Here is a 19,593-nt window from a genome sequence, read left to right on the forward strand (position 1 = left end):
CAGGTTTGTGTGTGTGTGTGTGTTGTTTTGAGCTCAGAATTCATGCAAATAGATTTCAGAGTTTTCAATTGATTAAAATGACTCAGGAAAAAAAAAATCCAGAGTATATGTCTTCCTGCAGTCCTAGTCCTAAACCACTTTAAAACCTTTTTCTTAATTAGCATAAATAATGCAGGTTAATTACAGATGGATAAGAAAAGTAGATGAGCAAAATAAAGGAAAATAAAAGCACATAACTGCATCAATGCAGGAATAACTTAATACTTTTACTAAGATTGCTAATACTCTTCCAGGCTTTTTCTATATTTACAAATATTATTAATATGTTAAAGATGGAATCACATTGTATTTTCTGTTTTCTAATTCACTTTTCTTCCTAAACTATATTTTGTAAATATCTCCCTTGTCAATAAATGTGCTTCCAATATTGATTTAGTTGACCCTGCGGTACATTTGCATGGTGTCAAGTGAGCTGGAACTATATTTCCCGAAATTCCCTTCCCTGTATGGCCCTTGGTTAGAGTTGGGTCACTGGAGAAATTTATGTGTGGAATTGATGGCTGGTGGAAATGCAGCTTTTGTTACACTGTAGGGTGACATGGAGCCAGGTGCTGCTGCAGCTCCTGCACACTGTCACCAGTCAGCTGGTTGACTCGTTAGGGTGGGGTGGCACGTGGCCTTCAGCGACTTTGGCTCCTTTGGAGTCCCTGAATCCTGAGGCAGCTGGACGTGCAGCTCTGTGTTGAAGGGCAGGAGCTTATCCTGCAGGTCGTCTGCGTCATTTAGGTAGGAGATCTTGAGAGACACCAGGTGTGGTGTCTATTTCATCATCCTTGAGTTTCAGGTTATTCTCACAGGTTCCAGTTCATCCTTGCTTCATGTCCATTCTTCTTTCCCAGGTGCTGGGTCTGCCAATTTCAAGCCCAACATCAGAAGCAGAAGCTGCAGCCTTACATAGACTGCTTAACCACCTCCCACAATTACCTAATGTCCAGATCCTATGTGTAACTCATGGTGGTTCTGCTTCTCCTATACTGAACAGTAATCAGTCGAGAATTTGGTATCAGATGTGGGGTGTCCTTGTTATCTACTGCTGTGTAACAAAACATCCAAACACTTATAGGCTTAAAACAAAAATAATCATTGTATTAATTCGAGGTTACTGTGAGTTGGGCATTTGGGAGACACTCAGTGGGGTGGTTCTGAATTGGTTCTTATTTTTAGACATCTGTTAATGGTTTTCTCAAGGCCCTTTAAGTTCTGCACAGCACTTCACCCCAAAGCCAATGACACTTGCTTTAGGGTTTTGTTATGGCAGCACTCAATTTCCGTGCATTGAATTCTCTGTTTATTTATCACTGGCTTAAAAATCACCCTCAAACTATAAAATCATTTTATTATCACTCATAGTTTCTGTGTATAAGGGATTTGGGATGGACTCAACTACCAGGTTGCGGTTTAGCGTCTTCCTGTGGTGGCAATCAGATGGTGGCTGGAGCCAGAACATCAGGGGATGGAGTAGCTGGGGGCTGGCCTGGCATCTTTCTCTTCCCAGGGCCTCTCCCCATGGTCTCTGCATGGGCCCCTTCCCAGCATGGTGGCCTCAGGTCAATGAGTCCATTCTATGGTGGCTGAAGGCTTTAATAGCAAGGATCCCAGTTAATAAGGTACACCTTTAAGTACTTACCTTATTCTTGTTACAAAAATATAATATATTCTCTTAATTTTCTAAGGATATTGATAATACTTTTCTTTTAGTTCTCCTTTCCTTTCATAGTTTGTTACCTCCAAACTTTTTGTTTGCTCTCTTTCATAAGTCTCATTATTTCCACTTGTATCTTTTTCATTATTAATAAGGTTAAACCTTTAAAAGTTGCATGTTGGTCACACTCATTTTTTTTCCTTTTTGAATTGCCCGTTCGTTTCTTTTGACCGATTTTCTATTGCAGTGATGATCTTTTCCTTAAAGGTTTTAAAGGACCCATTATGTGCCAATAACGCTAAATGTTTTCCATTTACATTGCAAATATTATTTCTCCATATGGTAGTCATATTTTCTAAACTAAAAATGAGGATAAATTCTATGTAAGGGAATGTTTACCTGATTTGCAAATATATGTATATAAAAAGATTTAACAAAGTATATAAAAAGATTTAACAAAGTATACAAAAATAAATCATAGTTAGTTATAATGTAATAATTTGTCTTGAAAGAAAATAAAAATTCCTGAACTAAGAACTGTTCTGAAAACCCCATACTATAAGATAATGGCTTTCAATCTTGGATGCATATTAGAATCTTTTGGGGGAATTTTCAAAAGTACTGATGCCTGGGTCCTACCCCAACCAGAGATTGCTCTGGAGATGCTGCAACCAGGGTTGAAAATTCCTGATGTATATAATCAGTATAATCAGTATACTTGTTGATCAAAGTAATCTTCCTTTAGGTAAAGATTCCCTCTTGGAGAACCTGAAGCAGAGCATCGCATATGAGCTTGCCCCTCCTGGGTGTCTTCTTCTGGGTACAAAAAGTTGATTTGCTCACATATATGTCTCCTCTTCCACTGCCAACACCAGCTGTCTGAAGTTCTGGAAATTATTGCCAGCCCTTAAGGGCTCTTTTCTTAAGTAAGGTATTTTCATTTAGCTAAGGCATCATGTTGCTTGGAAGATTAATACATTGGCTACCTAATTCCTTGCTACCAAAAGTGGTGTCCTAGATCAGCAGACCCTCAGGCCCCACCCCAGGCCTTGTGAATCAGAATCTGCATTTAAATCGAATTCTCAGATGATCCATACACACATTCAAGCTTGAAAAAGATTAGTCAACAGGGAGTTGTCCACCAGGGTGTAAGCTCCAAGAAGAGAGGGGCCTTATCTATCTTGTCCCTTGCTGTGCTGTCACAGGAGAGACTTGCTGTCATATATGTTGGGTGATGGATTTGATTATTAAAGGAAGTTAAACATGTTGTATAATATTTGTTATATAGTATGCGTCAACAGGGTTTTCTTTAGACGCCATTGTAACAAGAAGCTTCATCTTCCGGCTATACTTTGTTCAAAATAGCATGGTATTTACAGATGCTGTACTGGGATGACTCAGGTGGCTTGGCGCACATGCTGTGCTCTATAGGTATGGTGACTTATTACTACTCTTTGTATTTCTTTTGACACTTTATCAAGGACTCACATACATCTTATTTAGTCTCTATGATGTGTAGAGATTCTGTGAATCAGGAGACTATGGGTATCTCCACTGAGTACATGGGCAAACTTAAAGATTTGTGGAGGGATTGATAATGAGTTAAGACCAAACTAGAATTTGCACTCAAAACCCCCAAGTTTATAGACTACTGGCTAACCACCTGCCACTGAAGGCTTGTATTAAGAACTCAGCATTGTACAATGCTAATGATATTCATGAAAAAAATTATAATAATAGGTAATAAAACTTTTTCATTTAAAGGCATTTCCCCTCATTTTATACATAGCTACTTTAGGTTTTGAGTAACTAATTAGTGCTTACAGTGAAACTCCCAAATTAGCATTGACAATACAGACCTATAAAGATTTCTTGAAATAAAATTTAAAGTAAAATCTTACAGGGTATTCATCAGAGAGCCAACATGAAATTGCCCTTCCTTTTATAGCTCTATATCCTTGTGAGCTTGGAAGGAGAACATATTCTATCTTATGGAACTGTCACTTTATTTCTTGCATCAGAAAATAAACCTTCATTTCTTTTAGCTGACATCCAGCATAATCTCTGATCATGTAATTTACTTCTCAGCTCACCAGAGCATATCTGCAGTGAAGCAAACGTCAGTGACAGATGTTTAGGATAACATTATGACGTTAGCGGTGAAGTAGATAAGAGGCATTTGGAGGGAATTAATGACAATGTGATAATCTTTTATAAACAATCCCTTCCTCACCTATTTTTATATAGGAATATCATGAGATGCGTTCATCTATCTTGCTCAATAGACTTTATTGTTTAAACCCAAGAGTGAGAACTGTTTCATGGTTATATTTAAGTCCCTCAGAATTTTGCATAAGATTGCCTTGCATTTGATATGAATTCCACAAATATTTGCTTAATTGAATTACTTGAGTGTATTGTGAGACCCCATGTTTATATTCTCTAGATGAAGACCCCCCCCAAAAAACCCTAAAGCAATAATAATAAACACTAAACTGAATCCAGAGTCTTTAAACTCTTCTCAAATAGATCAAAGTGGGGGTTTATCAGACTGTAAATATAATTTCTACAAAGTCTGCCCTTAGAGTGAACATCAGACATAGCATCCCAGTACCACCTTCTCCCTGGAGATTTCCCCATCTCTCCCCTCTTGGTCAAAGAAGAAAGACAGTAACTTTGGACCTGGTGAGGGGGTCATGCATCACAGGTCTGGATGTGTTTTGTTCTAGAAATGAATGACAAGTGTAAGCAAAATTTTACCTGAAGAGACCTGGAGAGAATAAAACAGTGGTTTCTCTACGCTGAGAACTTGTAGGTATAAGGTGCTATGCTGAATTCTTTATGAGTAACAAGCTGTACTATTACTGCCTCCCATTTACAGATGAGGACAGATGAGGACAGATGAGGAAGCTGTGACAGAACTCCCGAGTAGCTCTCCCAAGCTACTCTGTGAGCAGCAGGGCTGGGATTTGAACTCAGGCTATCTGGGCAGCCCTTGAAGCAAGTGTGAAGGAAAAAAACGACAATAAATCAACATATATATATATACACATAGTGACAAAGCATGGCACAGTTGATGAAAAATAGTGCAAAGAAGTTTCATGAAAACCATACAAATAGATGAATGATGTAAGTATTTGCTGGTCCTCCTTGGTTGGACAAATGAAACAGGTATCAACATGGTAGGGCAAGGCTCATTGTAGCCCTTTGTCATTGACCTTGAGGAGTGCTGGCTTCTACTCTTTACCAGGGTATCAACCTTTTCTATATAATAAATACCTGTAGAGCACCTACTATGTGCCAGGAACTGTTCTAGGCACTGAGGATCGTGGATGTCTTGGTCTGTTTGGGCTGCTAGAACAAAAATGCCATAAACTTATATGTTTATAGCTTGTAAACAACAGAAATCTGCTGCTCGCAGTTCTGGAGGCTGGAAGTCTAAGACCAAAGCACTGGCAGATTCCCTGTCTGTCTGGTGAGGCCTCACTTCCTGGTTCACAGCTAGCCTTTTTTTCCATTGTAATCTCATATGGCAGAAGGGGTGGGCTAAGTCTCAGGGGTCCCTTTCCTAAGGGCGCTAGTTCCAGTCATGGGCGCCCTTATAACCTACTTACCTCCCAAAGGCCCCACTTCCTATTACTATCACCTTGGGGATTAGGATTTTAACATATGAATTTGGGGGGAACAGAAACATTCAGTGTCCAACAGTGTAATAAACAAAACCTAAGCTCCTTGTCCTCATGGAGTTTACATTCATCTTAGGAGCCACCCTTTGCTCTCTTTGTTCAAATGCTTTTTTATATTGCCAGTCCTCTCAGTGGGTGAGCTGTAGGAAGTTGCATAGAATGAGGCAACAAAGGTATTATTGAATAAAGGCCCCAACTTCCCAACCATCTAACTTGAGATGGGCTGAGCCTGAGGTGAGGCCCTGAAGCATCTCGTAGTTGGACTTCTTTCTGCAGTGGTATGACTCCACGTTCAACTTGGGAGTTCTTTTCCTCCTACAACAAAGTGGCCTAGAAATATGGATTTAAAGAAAACCAAAAAACAGTGGTTTAAGATGATTTAAGTCCATGTTGAAAAGCAGGTGGAGGCTGAGATTACTCTTGGTGTCTCTCCTGAAGGGATCACACATTAGCTGACCCCCTCACCCCGCCCCATCAGGGCTCTTCAGAACCATTACATTTTTGCCCTGTCCTATCTTCCGCATCTTGCCTTTTTTTCCTTTCTGCTATTAAATTGAGCTGACTGTAATAGAATGTGCAGAGAATAAATAGGCCTCTAGACTTCCGACTGAAGAGTGGTGGTCAGTGGTGCAATGAGAAAGAAACACTGAATGGCAATTGCTGTTCAGAACATTGGCTGATTTTGACAATTGTGGACCATTTTCCTGCCACTGGGATGCTCTTAACTGCTCATGTTTGTCAGGGACTACAGTGTCATCCTTGGAATCTCTCTGGTCACATGCTCCAGACCAGCAAGCTGGAGTCTGACTTCTTAAGTGTATTCGTGTTGCTACAAACCTGGCCTCTGTACCCTGAAAGACAGTTTCCTACTCCTTCACTTGAAATTGGAAGAAAACTGCTGGAGGCTGACTGTTCCACAGTGTGTAGAATTGAAGGTAGGAAATGAACTAACTTCTCTGATGCTAAAACTGTTTGCTGATTCTTTCTGTCTAGGAAATCCTGTAATTTGTTTTTTCTGCCTTGCTACTTTTGTGCTAACTCCCAGACTTCTCCCTTACATTCTTCACAATAGTTTTAACCCAGAGGCTGTGCTCCAGGAAGAAGGGCTGATAATCTCAGAAGAATGGCCAGACCCTCTGCAGTTCCACCCTGACCCCAGAAAGAGTCATCGAGGTTAAGGGGAATGTAGCAGCACCCTGTAAAGTGCCCTGCTTGTTGTCACTTTTTCTGTCCCATCCAGTTTTTTTCTATCCAGTTTTTTTCTATAAAACTTCAAGACCCCAACCCCAAAATGAATCCACAGTCTCTAAGGCACGAGCCTGCTGTGACTCCCCTTTGCCTAGCAAAGCAATGAAGCTGTTCTTTTTTAATTCTTCCAAAACTCTGTCTCTGAGTCTCAATCTGGCTTTTGGGGTGCAAAGGTTGGATTTGTGGCAACAGAAGGAATAGGAGGTATAAAGTTATTCTTTCAGTTACGTATTACTGTCCTCCACCTTGATGACCATGCTGTCATCCAGCCGTCTGGACTGGGCGGCCCCTGCCTCTGAGCTTGTGGCTGAGCCGTCTCACTGCAGCCACCACCCGGGATGATTTCGACTCCCTGAGGGCTTCATCCTCCTCTCCCTGCCACTTTCCCAACCGAGCATGAGCGCTTTGGGTTTTGCCAGGAAAGAGCTTCAACGTGTGGTGCTCACTCAGTTCTAAGATGGAGAAAACATGTTCCCAGCAGCCTTGTGTGTCCCTGCGCTTTAGGGCCGGGGAGGAGGGAGTTTGGGGTGGAGGGCTGAGCATGGGAAAGTTCTCTTCCTTTTAAAGCAACAGAGGCAGTCACTCAACTGCCTGCAGGATGTGACTCAGCAGAGGAAATTGTTGACACTTCCCTCCCAAGCTTCTCTCCTCGGAGCTGTCTGAGGTTACCCAGGGCAATAAGCAGCACCATGTTCCCAAGTCCTTCCTTCACTTCCACTTAAACTCGTCTCCTTGAGTCTCATTCCTTAGGACCCCCCCTTCTGTGTGACAACACTAGGGAGTGGGTCTTAGGTGGATTATCAATGGTTTGATTGTGGGAGTGGGTGTCAGCCAAGCAAAGGATCTTCCTTATTCTTTTTTTTTCCTGAGATCTTTTTTTTTAATTGAAGTATAGTTAGTTTACAATGTCATGTCAATTTCTGGTGTACAGCATAATGTTTCAGTCATACATGAGTATACATATATTTGTTTTCATACTCTTCTTCACCATAAGCTACTACAAGATATTGAATATAGTTCCTGTACTTCCTTATTCTGATTACTATTGAATTAGCATTCTGCGATGTAGACCGCAGGTCAGAGATGCCAAACATGTCCCTGAAGAGGCTGCTATTTATTAGATGATCTGAAAGAATCTTGTTGGAGCTGTAAGACCAGCCTGGATGTTGGCTTTGGAGAAAAAGAAACATGTGATACATTGAGGGAGTAAGGTGGGTTTGTTTTCCTAACCTCATGCAGCCAGTAATAGGAATCATTTAAGCCAGTGTCTCAGTGGTCCCTGGAAGTAGACTCTGAGGCCTCTCCACAGAATATTTTGACTCATTAAGTCTGTGGTGAGACCTTGTACCAGGAATTTTTCACAAGCTTCCTACCGCCCTCCTCCAACTCCAGGTGATTCTTATCAGGGAAGTGGAGAAAATTTTGATTGTAAACGGGTGGTTCTCAAACTGTAGCCTGCACCAGAATGACCTGAAGGGCTTGTTAAAGCACCTCCTCCCCCAGAGTTTCTGATTTGGAAGGGCCAGGTGGGGAGAATCTGCACTTCTAACAAGTTTCCAGGTAATATTGATGTGCTGGACCACACTTGGAGAAGCACTGGTTTAAACAACCCAGTTTCTCTATGAGGGTCCTTTGCACTGGAAACCCTTCTTTTGCTCTGGTAGGCCTGGGGTGGGGAGGGGCTGGGGGGTTGAACTGTCTGTGGACCGGGGCATCAGGAGTTATACTGTAACCTGAAGATGAACTCAGCAGCAGATCCTGGACATCATGCCCTCTCTCCACAGCTCCCTCGCACGAAGACTTTGAAGCAAGCAAAGCTGGCAGAAGTAGACACACAGCTGTTGTGGTCTGAACATCTTCTGAATATTTCCTTTATTCCACTGACCTCCGTGGCAGTCACTTTTTGCTGCCTCTTACCAACATCATATTTGTGTTGTCTGCAGTTGTCAGGTGCTCTTAACAGCACCTTATTTGCAATACAAGAAAAGATGATTTAATGAAAGAGTTAGCTTTTTGTAAGAGAGTCCTGACTTGCTAAAACCATTGCAGCATAATCTGCTTGAAATCACAGCAGCAAATACATTCTGAATTTCTAAATACTTAAAAACCCCATTATATTTAAGCATCTTTTAAACATTTGTTGCCTGAGGGAAGGGGAACTCTGTAGCTGAGGTGGGAAGGAAATTTTTCTCCATTATAGTCTTTTTTGACTGTTTGAATTTTGAATTTGAATGAACTGTTAAGAAAATAAATCAAAAAAAAAAAGCAACCTAGAGCAAAAACCTCCCTCTAACATTGGACCATAGCACAAACAATAATCCAGCTCCTTGTTTTTCTTTAAATTTTTAATTTATTTTTGAATATGGACTACCTTCACATGACTCAACAATATTTAAATATATAAAAACATATACATTAAAAAAAGTCCCTCCCATTCTCATCACCCTTTTGACTGAATTCTTATCCTCCATCCTCATGGCTAAGCACTTTTATTAGTTTCTAGTATATCTTTGTAGAATTTTTTATGAACATATAAATATGGATATGTTTTTGTATTTCTCCCTTTCACATTTAATATGTCACAGGGCTCCTTGAATATCAGATTAGACAACTTTCTCAATTATTTCTATGTTGCAGAGCATTCCATATTTATGGGTATCCCATATTTTGTTTAGCCAAAACAGTGGACATTTGGGTTGTTTCCAAACTTTTGCAATTATTTGTTTCTTCTTTAAACATTCAAAAAATTGTTTTAGATTGTATCAGTCATCTAATTCATTTGCTGACAAACGTGAAGGAGGTCTTCATGTGACAGTTGTTGATCTGGGGGTTCCTGGGGAGCCAGATTACCGGGGACGCTGAACTATCCCACAGGACACAGTACACTCATCTATCTTCTTCAGTCGCCGCAGCTGCCTTAGGAGGTAGGTACTTCTTGTGTCTCCATTTTACAGATGAGAAAACTGAAGCCTAGATAAGTCAAATAACTTCTCCAAACTTTTCCATGCATCTAAAAGACAGCAGAATTTGGATTTAAATCCTGGTTATCTGACTCCAGAGTGAGATCCTGTGATTTAATTAATTTAATGTTAATTAAAATCTTACAGTACTTTTCTCCATTTGTACCTACGCATTGTTTTCCCAGGAGGAAACAAGTCCTAATTCATCATGACTCTAATCTCTCAGTGTCAGCCAGGTTATAAATGTAACATTCTCCCCACGATCATTAACCTTTCTTAATCTCAAGAATAAGCAGGATTCTGTGGGTTAGAGAAGGACTTACCCCTCTTTGCTCCCCCTTCTCCCCAGCCAGCACCTGGCAGGACAGGCACTTAATGGGTATATGGTCACCTTCTTGTTGATTGCCCAGAAGTCTGCTGCCCCACAATGGGAACTGTTCGTCCAGCACTTGCAAAACTCTAGAGGACAATGTTACAGGGGCATCTAACCAATTTTACTTTCAGAAACTTTTTTGGAGAGTGGTGGTATGATTTTTTTTTTAAATAACGTTTTACTCATTCTGAATAGTAGTTGTGTTTGGGTAGAGAAAAAATAATCCTGAAGTTCTCTCTGCAAATCTAACTTTTCTTTAAAAATATGTCATTTTAAATGAAAGTTACTTGCTAGCTTTTGAAAATTTTTAAAAGGATGCATCAATATGATAAGAACTCAATCAATATTAAAAAGCGTAAGATGGAAAAAGTGCAAGTTTCCTTTCCACTCCCCCACCTAGTCAATCTATGCCCACTCCCACAGCTGCATGCCATTTCTCAGCTCACTGACAGTTTTTTTGGGTATCCCTTCAGGATTGCTTTATGTGTATTCAGAATATATATGAATAGCTGCAAAAGTATAGTTTCAGCTCTCCCAGAAATGCAATTTTAACCAGTTAATTAGGAATTGTCTGATCAGCACTCATTAGGTAATCAGCCTGCTAGACCCCTGCCATCCCTTGAGACAGTAACCTTGCAATAACCAGTCTGATTTTTGCCTAGTGTAACGTCCTCATTCCTGCTCCCTTCTGCCTATAAAGGTCTTGGTTTTGCACAGCTTCTGGGAGCTCCTTTCTATCTGTTAGATTGGATGCTGCCCAATTCATGAGTAAAGCCATTAAGATCTTTATATTGGATGCTGCCCGAATCATAAGTAAAGCAAATAAGATCTTTAAAATTTAGTCAGTTGAATTTTCTTTTTTTAAACAGTGCTTTAAGAAGATCTGTGTGAAACTGGTGCATAGGATTGAAGTGGAGGAGAAGCTCCTCCAAGGAGGCCATTAGCAGGTTATTGCTATAAACCCAAGTCCAGTATAAGAACCTAGACTAAAACCACAGGAATGGGAATGGAAAAAAAAAATGGGATTAAAGAAAACTTTGGTACTTTACATGGCAAAAGAGACTTTGCAGATGTCATTAAGGTTGACTTTAAAATGGGAGAGTAGCCTGGTGAGTCCAATGTAATCAATGAGTCCTTAAAAACAGAAATGCTTTTCTGGTCGTGGAGTGAGGAGGAGGTAACTGGCAGAATGGTCAGAGAGATGCAGTCTGCTAGCTTTGAAGATGAGGTTGGGGGGCTATAAGCCAAGGAATGTGGAAGGCCTCTAGAAACTGGAGAAAGGAAGGAAATAGGCTGTACCTGTGGAGCTCCGGAGAGGAACACAGTCCCGCTGACACCTTGACTTTGGTCCAGTGATACCCATGTTGGACTTCTAATCCACAGAACTGTAAGACTGTGCAATGGTGGTTTTTAATTGAGGTATAACTGACATACGATAATATATTAGTTTCAAGTGTACGACCTAATGATTCGATATTTATATATTCTGTGAAATGTTAATCACAGTAACTCCAGTTAACGTCCATAACCACACATAATTACAGATTTTTTTTCTTGTGAAGAGAACTTTTAAGATTTCTCTTAGCAGCTTCCAAATATGCAGTACACTATTGTTAACTATAGCTGTGGCTTATTTATTTTTATAACTGGAGGTTTGTACCTTTTGAGCCCCTTTACCCATTTCACCCACCATCGTCTACCCTCCTTCCTCGCCCTGACGCTGACCTCTGGCAACCAATTTGTTCTCTGTATCTATGAGCTTGGTGGTTTTTTTTTTTTTTTTTTAAAGATTCCACATGTAAGCGAGATCATACCATTAGTGTTGTTTTAAATCTTTAAGTTTGTGGTAGTTTGTAACAACGGCAATGGAAAACTAATATATGGGTAACTCACTGCATACATTATAAGGTATTTCTATTTCCCAAACATCCTACCACCTCAAATATAGTCAGATCCAATAGTGACTCTAGATATGTTCCCAGGCTAGCCCACTGCCTAAAATGCCCTCCCTTTCATTTACTTAAATATTCTTTGTCATGCAGGTCCACTTGGAGACCTGTTTTTTTTTTCATATTACTCCAATCCCTCCCTTTTAAAGTGTTGTCTGCACTTAATCATTATTTTCCTGCTTTGTTTATCAATTATTTAAAGTTTCTGTGTCTTCCGTGATTAGATTTTAGGCTATTGGAGGACAGGGACCATATTTTACTTTTTTTTTATGTCCTTCCCAGTAATGAAAAAACTGCATAGATATGTATGATCAGCCCTTAATAAATAGTCTCCTGGAAAATTTTCACAGTTAAAATTTTAAAAACTAAGTTATTGCCAACTGAAAAAGAATTGTTAAACTCATTGATGAAATCATAACGCGATTCAGTGAGGAAACAATCCTACTGTCAAATAATTTTCCCCAAGAAAATACCCACTGCACAAAGAAAGGCATATCCGTGCTTATCTTACAGCTTAGTGGAAAGTTAAGCTGTAATAGAAATGGATGAGCTGTCTCCAGTTTTAAGAATTATACTTAACTACAGGTGAATAGCAATGTAACACTTTCTCACCAGCATGGGAAAGAGATCGGCTTGCTTGCTAAGTAGAATGGACAGGTTTATTGTTAGTGGTTGAAAAGGACTTGACGCTGTGGAATAAACCCTAGGTGTGCTGTGTTCACAAATCTTAGCCACTCTTTTGTTCACACCTTTATCCCATTTAGCTTCACTCCTTGAAACAGGAAAATTCAACCTTTAATAAATTGCTACAATTGACATCTTACTCAGTATTATGCATATCAGAAAATGATTCCAGTCTGTATGTTTTGCCATAAAATATGTATACATTTAGCATTGGCAAAATGATAAAGAGGGTTCCTGAGCTTCTTAATTGAGGAGAGCAGGATGAGCAACAAAGGAGGCATGGGCTGAGACTAGAGTGCAGTTATTGGATGTTCTTACAATATTGTTGATACTCTGACACTCATCTGGTAATCCCCCGCTCATTTCACAAATAATACAGCTGTTTATTTGTAAGAGAACATTCATTATTACAATCCTGTGGATGCCGATTTAGGTAATTATTTACATCTTCTTTTAAACCATGCAGTTGAGCTCCAAGGACAGAGGAAAATTTGCAGCAGAACCTGAAACTGAGCAGAAAACGTTTTTCTCCATATGAAACAGCAGGGGATAAGCAGGGGAGAGAAGTCAGAGTGTGTGACACTGAGTAACAACTAGTCCACTGACAGAATGTAGATGGTGTGGTTTGGTGGTAAGATCCATGCCTTATCCACAGCTACAGGCCTTCACTGTCACTGCCTGGGCACCTAAACACTTCAGCCCAGATGGAGTCCCCACAATGAAGAAGTTTACCATCTTCTTCCCCAAAATTGGTGGCCAGGCAATCTTGTCCCTGAATTAAGTCTTCCATGCATCCTTGCAGCTTGTTTGCTAGCCATTGTCCCACTGAATGGGCATGTTGCTAAGCACACTGGCTCTAGTGATGAGCTATATATTTCATCTATTAAATGACAACACATCCATATATTTCCTGATGAATGCATAATACCAGACATCTACAGTACAAGACCTCCTGCTTGTTTTTGATTAATTTACACCTGAAACTATTTAGAAGCCAGAGCACAAAGTTGGTAGTTGATTTAAGTAGAAGACAGGACTTTGTTCTACCATCGGAGACTCTCAGCTTGGTTTGGGTGTGGAGCTTTAGCCCCCTTCCAAAGCATCTCCTACAGGTGACTGGGTGACCTTCTCATTCTGGTTCTCTGTTTTGTGGTTGTCAGTGTCTCGTCAGTAGCCACTGAGCACTTCCTCTGTCTTCCCACAGCACCCTGTTTCTTCTTTTCCTGTGTCTATCATTCTGCCTCTGAGTTAAATTTGGCTGCTTACAGGTGTGCCTCTACCACTACTAAGATTAAGTCTCTGACAGTAGAGATGCTGTCACACATATTTAAATATCAGGATGTAGCAATGATCCGTGCACGTAGTAGAAAGATAATAAGCATTTGCTGAGTGGTTTTTGGGTGAGCAATGGTAGCTGAACTAAGTATTAATTTTCAGATTCCTATAGTACCAGCTCCTTGTTCTTTTCATTTCTTTCTTTAAAGTTTTATTAGCTAATAAAAGTTAATTTAAAAACCTAGTAAGTATACTCAAGTAAAAATAAAAAGGCAGGGGGTTTGGGTATAGCTCAGTGGTAGAGTGCATGCTCAGCATGCATGAGGTCCTGGGTTCAATCCCCAGTACCTCCATTTAAAAAAAAAAAAGAAAATTACATTATCTTTCAACCATATATAACACCCTTACATATGATGGTGTTTATCAGGCCAGGCTATTTTTTAAACATATGTAAACATATATAGAAATAGGATCATACTACAGTTTAAAAAATTTTTTTATCTTACTGAGTTATAGTCAGTTTACAATGTTGTGTCAACTTCTGATGTAGAGCACAATTTTTCAGTCATACATGAATATACATATATTCGTTTTCACATTCTTTTTCACAGTGAGCTACCAGAAGATCTTGTATGTATTTCCCTGTGCTATACAGTATATACATACAATTTTAACTAAAACACTAAAAAGTGATTTTTTTAACTAAAAGTATGTAGTCCATATGCACTTAAATACAATCGGTATATCCATACATTATCCCATTTTGACAGCTGCAGAGTATTTCATGGTGTGGATATACTTTGTATTTCTGTATTTACATTACTTCCTAATTTTTGTCTTTACAAAGCCAGCTAAGATCTTGTTTCTTGGCCTCTGCTGTCTTCTCAGCTTCAGGCCAATGCATCAAAGGAACCCACAATATCCTGTGTGGTTGCAGCAACCCTTTACTCCACTATGACCAGGGAGAATTGCCTGGTGGCTCATTGCACAGGACCTTTTTTGGATCCTCAACAAAATTGTGTGGAATACAATTAAAGAAAACTATACTTACTAAATCTGCTTCATTCTTTTGATACATAGATGAAAATGTATCTGAGAATATATTAGAAGCTTCAAAGTGACCAAGCACATCCTATGACATTTTGTACTGGAGTAGAATTCATTGTCTATAGAAGTGTCTTGGTGTCTTCAAACTCCATGTTAATTGTAAAGAAACACTAAACAGTAAACACCAGTAAAGAAACATTCATGAACTTGAAATCAGTCCCAACGAGTAGGATAACAATGAAGATAACTTTGTTATGTGGGAATTCCTTAGAATACTCAGACATGTTCATGGTTTCATACTAGCTTTTCTCTACTTTTTTTCAATCCTCTTTGAAAGTGATCATCAGTTAACCTGCGTAGCATTTTACATAGAAAACCATAAAGCACTTTCTTAAAACCTTATTTTGAGTCATTGGCTTATGAAACAAGCTCTGCTGGTTTTCCTCACTGCTGGCAGGCAGCCAGGCCGGGGTGGAGCTGGTGATGGTTTTATCATCAAGCAGCCATTCCCCATAGTGGTAACCACCATCCCCTTCCCTGGTATGGAAAAACCTGCCCTGTAGAGACAGTTTAGGGTGAGAAGATGAGGACTGTGGCTGAGATGGGCACATCAAGATCTCTTCCTATCTGTTAACCTGGTCAGAGCACAGCCTCACATCACACTGAACATGGCTTGCCCCAGGCCTCTTGGATTATGATACCCAGTTATCAAGAGTCCAGTAAGACTAGGTCACACTAAACCAAATAAAAGAAATAGCGAAAGGTAAAACGTAATTGAAAATGTTTAGGAAATGACACAAAGCATTTAGTAAAGCTGTAGAGATCGTTGACTCATAATTTATGGATTAAATTCTATAGGCAGATAATATATTAAAGAAAAAGCACTGGGTCTATGGTTACCTTGTATTTCTGACATTTTGCAGAACTTGAGATCAGACATGAGCGCTCCATTGATCCAGTGCTATGTGCTGCCGCTTAATTAAGACTAAATGAAATGAAAAGTCTTCTAACAAGTGTGTCCCAGAAAATGCTATGATTCATCTACCTCTGATGGAATTAGAATTCTGGAAATATGTTGCCAATTTCTTTGCCATTAGAGAGGCTTGAATTGTATAAAATCAGTGCAGTGTCTTTAATTTGTGACTCAGGTCTAAGATTTCTCTTGGTAAGTGAACAAAATCTTTATATAACTATTGGTCTGGTATCTGGTGTTTAAAATAGTAAACCAAAAGTGTTGATGTTCTACAACTCCTTGCTGAGAGACGCCCAGAAAGTGGAATGTCATCATTTCATCGTTTCTTGATGCAAACCCATCACAACTCCTACACTAACATTTAAGTGCACTGCTGTTTAACTCCCTAGCACTGTAGCATAGTTGAATTTGTTGACATATTTTCAGACCATATTGGAACCTAGAACATTCTATGAGTAACAGGAGTCACTATTTTATCTGAAGATTCTCTCTATTGAAGGGAGCTTGACAGTGCATGAGCTCTGGGTCAAAACCACAGTCTGTCACTTACTAGCTGAATGATCTTAGGCAGATTACTTAACTTCCCCAAGCCTCAGTTTCGTCATGTGTAAAATGGGGATGATAATAGTATTGGCCTCAAAGGGCTTTTAACTTTTTAATTGAATTAATTGTAGATTCACAAGAAGTTGCAAGAATAGGACTGTGAGGTCTCCTGTACCACTCACCTCACTTACCTAATGGGGACATTGTATGTAAATAATGCATTATCAAAACCAGGAAATTGATTGGCATGATACAATTAACTAGCCATTCTTACTCAAATTTCACTGGTTTTTGCATGCATTTTTTTTCTTATTAGTACTTTGTGTATAATTCTATGGTATTTTATCATATGTACAGATTTGTATAATCACCACTATAATCAAGATACATATGTGGATCAAATAAAATTATAAAGTGCTTAGCACAAGAGGTAGCATATAAAAGGAACTAACTAAATATTATTATTAGTTAGATGAAATAAGATGATCTTGCTGATTCAATGCTTTTTCATTTGATGAGGTAATTGGTTGGTTGACAGAAATAGTATTTTAGAAGCTAGAAGCAAGGCACTTTGTATTAATCATATTAACATTTTTTTCCTATATTTTATAATGCTTTGACATCTTCGGGTCTTGCAGACCTGGGGAGGGGCTGCTCCTCCTAGGGTTAACTAGTTCCTAGAGATAGTAAACAACTTGCCTGTGAGATTGTCTTCAGTATGCAAACCATACCCAGATATACCTCTTTTCATTGAGTTCCTGAAATAATTTTCCATCCATCCCTCCCCCACGCTCCACCCCCAACACCTATTCCTTGGCTATAAATCCCCCCTTGTTCTTGTATTTAGAGTTGAGTCCAATCTCCTTCCCCTATTGCAGTAGTCTTGGCAGCTACACCTATGGAAATAGTCCCAAATAAAGTCTTCTTACAAATGTCAGAATAATTTTTCTTTAACCCCAGGCTCAGTCTATTCCAGACAACACTAATGCACACTTTCCAGAATTAAGGGAGTCTTGTCAGGGTCTTTTTGATTGCCTAGGGTGAACAATGAGGGGGCCAAATGAAAGGGTACCCAATTTCTCCTAGTATTTCTTTGCCATTCCTTAGATGAAGAAGAGAAGGAAGCACATTCTTAGATGCAGTAAAATTGGTACCTGGAAAAACTTCATCAAAGAGTTACAATAATGACCATAATATCCCAGTAATCATTTCACTTATGCAACAAATTTAAATGAGGCTCCTAAGATGGGGCTATACTTTTCAGATAACTGACCTTGCCCCCCAGAGCCCTTTGCTTTTCTGATGGCAGTACTTAGCACGCTATGTCCCCATCACGTCTTGACTTAGCCTGTGATTCTCCAGGGCAGGGGTGGGGTGGGGTTAGGAGTAGCTCATAGGATCTGGATGATCAGAACCTACAGACAATATTTTGTCTCCTTGGATATACAACACCTGCCGGAAGTTAGTTCTTGCCTCTTGAAAATATCAATGCTTTCATTGCCACCTTCTGGTCAAAATGTGTTTTATGTTATTTCTGCAAGTCATTTGGTTTCAGTATAAAGGATTTGACAGAAGTTAAGTCCCTCTCAGATCAGCAGTCTCGCTTTCCCGGTAGCAATCAACATGTATAGAATATTATATAACTCTTGAGAAATTTTCCAAGGGTATGCATGCATGTATATGTCTGTTTATATCACATACACACGAATACTATTCTGAATCTGTAAAAAGGTATAAAGGCAGATAATTATAACTTAAAACTTAAAATTCTACAGTTATTAGATTGTCTTTTTTTTTCAGTTTACCAGGTGCTTTCATATTTGGTCATTCTATTAATTTGAGAAGCAAGTAGGGATGGAATGATTTTTTATAGTAGTCTCATAAGAAGACAGGGAATTATTGATTCCTTAAATTTCCTTACAGATGTTTGTCCAGTTAATCTTTTTAACCTTTCTAGAATGATTCTATATATACTTTTTTATTAGCAAGCCTACTTATGTATTTAAAATATAATTCTCTTTATTAAAGTGACATATACATTTTATGAAAACATATATTGGATGGAAAAAATGTGAATAATCAGCTAACAAATCCATATACATTAATGCCTCATGGACCACCTTTAATTGATGATGGTGCTAACTTGGGGTGAATAGATGGTGTGAGGTTAAGCATTCTGTCTCTGGAAGCAGATTGTCTGAATTTGAATCTTGGCTCTGACTCTTGCTGGCTGCACTATCTTTAAGCAAGTTACTTAATCTCTGGGCTATAATTGCCTTATCTGTAAGGTGGAGGTGATGTCCCTAATAGTACATATCTTGCAGGACTGTGATGAGAATTTTTAGTTAAACTAGCTAATATCTGCACAGTGCTTAAAACAGCAGCTAGCAGATAAATGAATGATCTTTGTAGAGTAATTAGAACAGTCTGGTACACAGCAAGTACTATATAAGTATTTTTAAGTGAAACAATAATAGAAAATAATAATTACTATCCACTGCAAACTTACCATGTACCAGGTTCTAAATTTAGCACTTTACACATATCATGGCTTTTTATACGATGAAGGTGAAGAAGTATAAGAATTTCAGCTGGGTGTGGAGAAGATAGGCTTGCCTGGTTTCCTTTGGCTTCCTTCCTTTATCATTACTCCAATTTTAGTGTTATACCCACCATTTTTTTCCTGGGTCTCCAGGGAAAGGAAATAAATAATGGTCAATTGACCAAAAGTAATATAGACCAATAAATCAGGACTACTGAAATGCTATGGCTCCCCAGATATTCTTGTGTGACATCAAACAGTAGGATCAGTTAGTAGAGAGTCTGCTACCCACCGGATTCAACATAAATTATGACCAGTGGAGTGTTCATTAAATATAGAATTGATGATATTTTAAAAGAAATTGGGTATAAGTCAGGTTTTAATTAATTGATAGGATTCCTCTGTTGTGGAATACAGGTTTCTCCCACTCTCTGCAAGCAGAGCATGCCTATGAAAGCTTTCATAAGTAGAAATCATGTAAAGTGAAGAAGCAATTACCATTCATTTATATGGAAAAATGTTTGAGTGATCCCAGATGCAATAAATAACCTGCCAAATCATACCAAATCATACATAAAACCTAAAATAACAAAAACCTATAGTAAAAGCAG

The sequence above is a fragment of the Camelus bactrianus genome, chromosome 3 (assembly GCF_048773025.1).
Source record: "Camelus bactrianus isolate YW-2024 breed Bactrian camel chromosome 3, ASM4877302v1, whole genome shotgun sequence".
NCBI lineage: Eukaryota > Metazoa > Chordata > Mammalia > Artiodactyla > Camelidae > Camelus > Camelus bactrianus.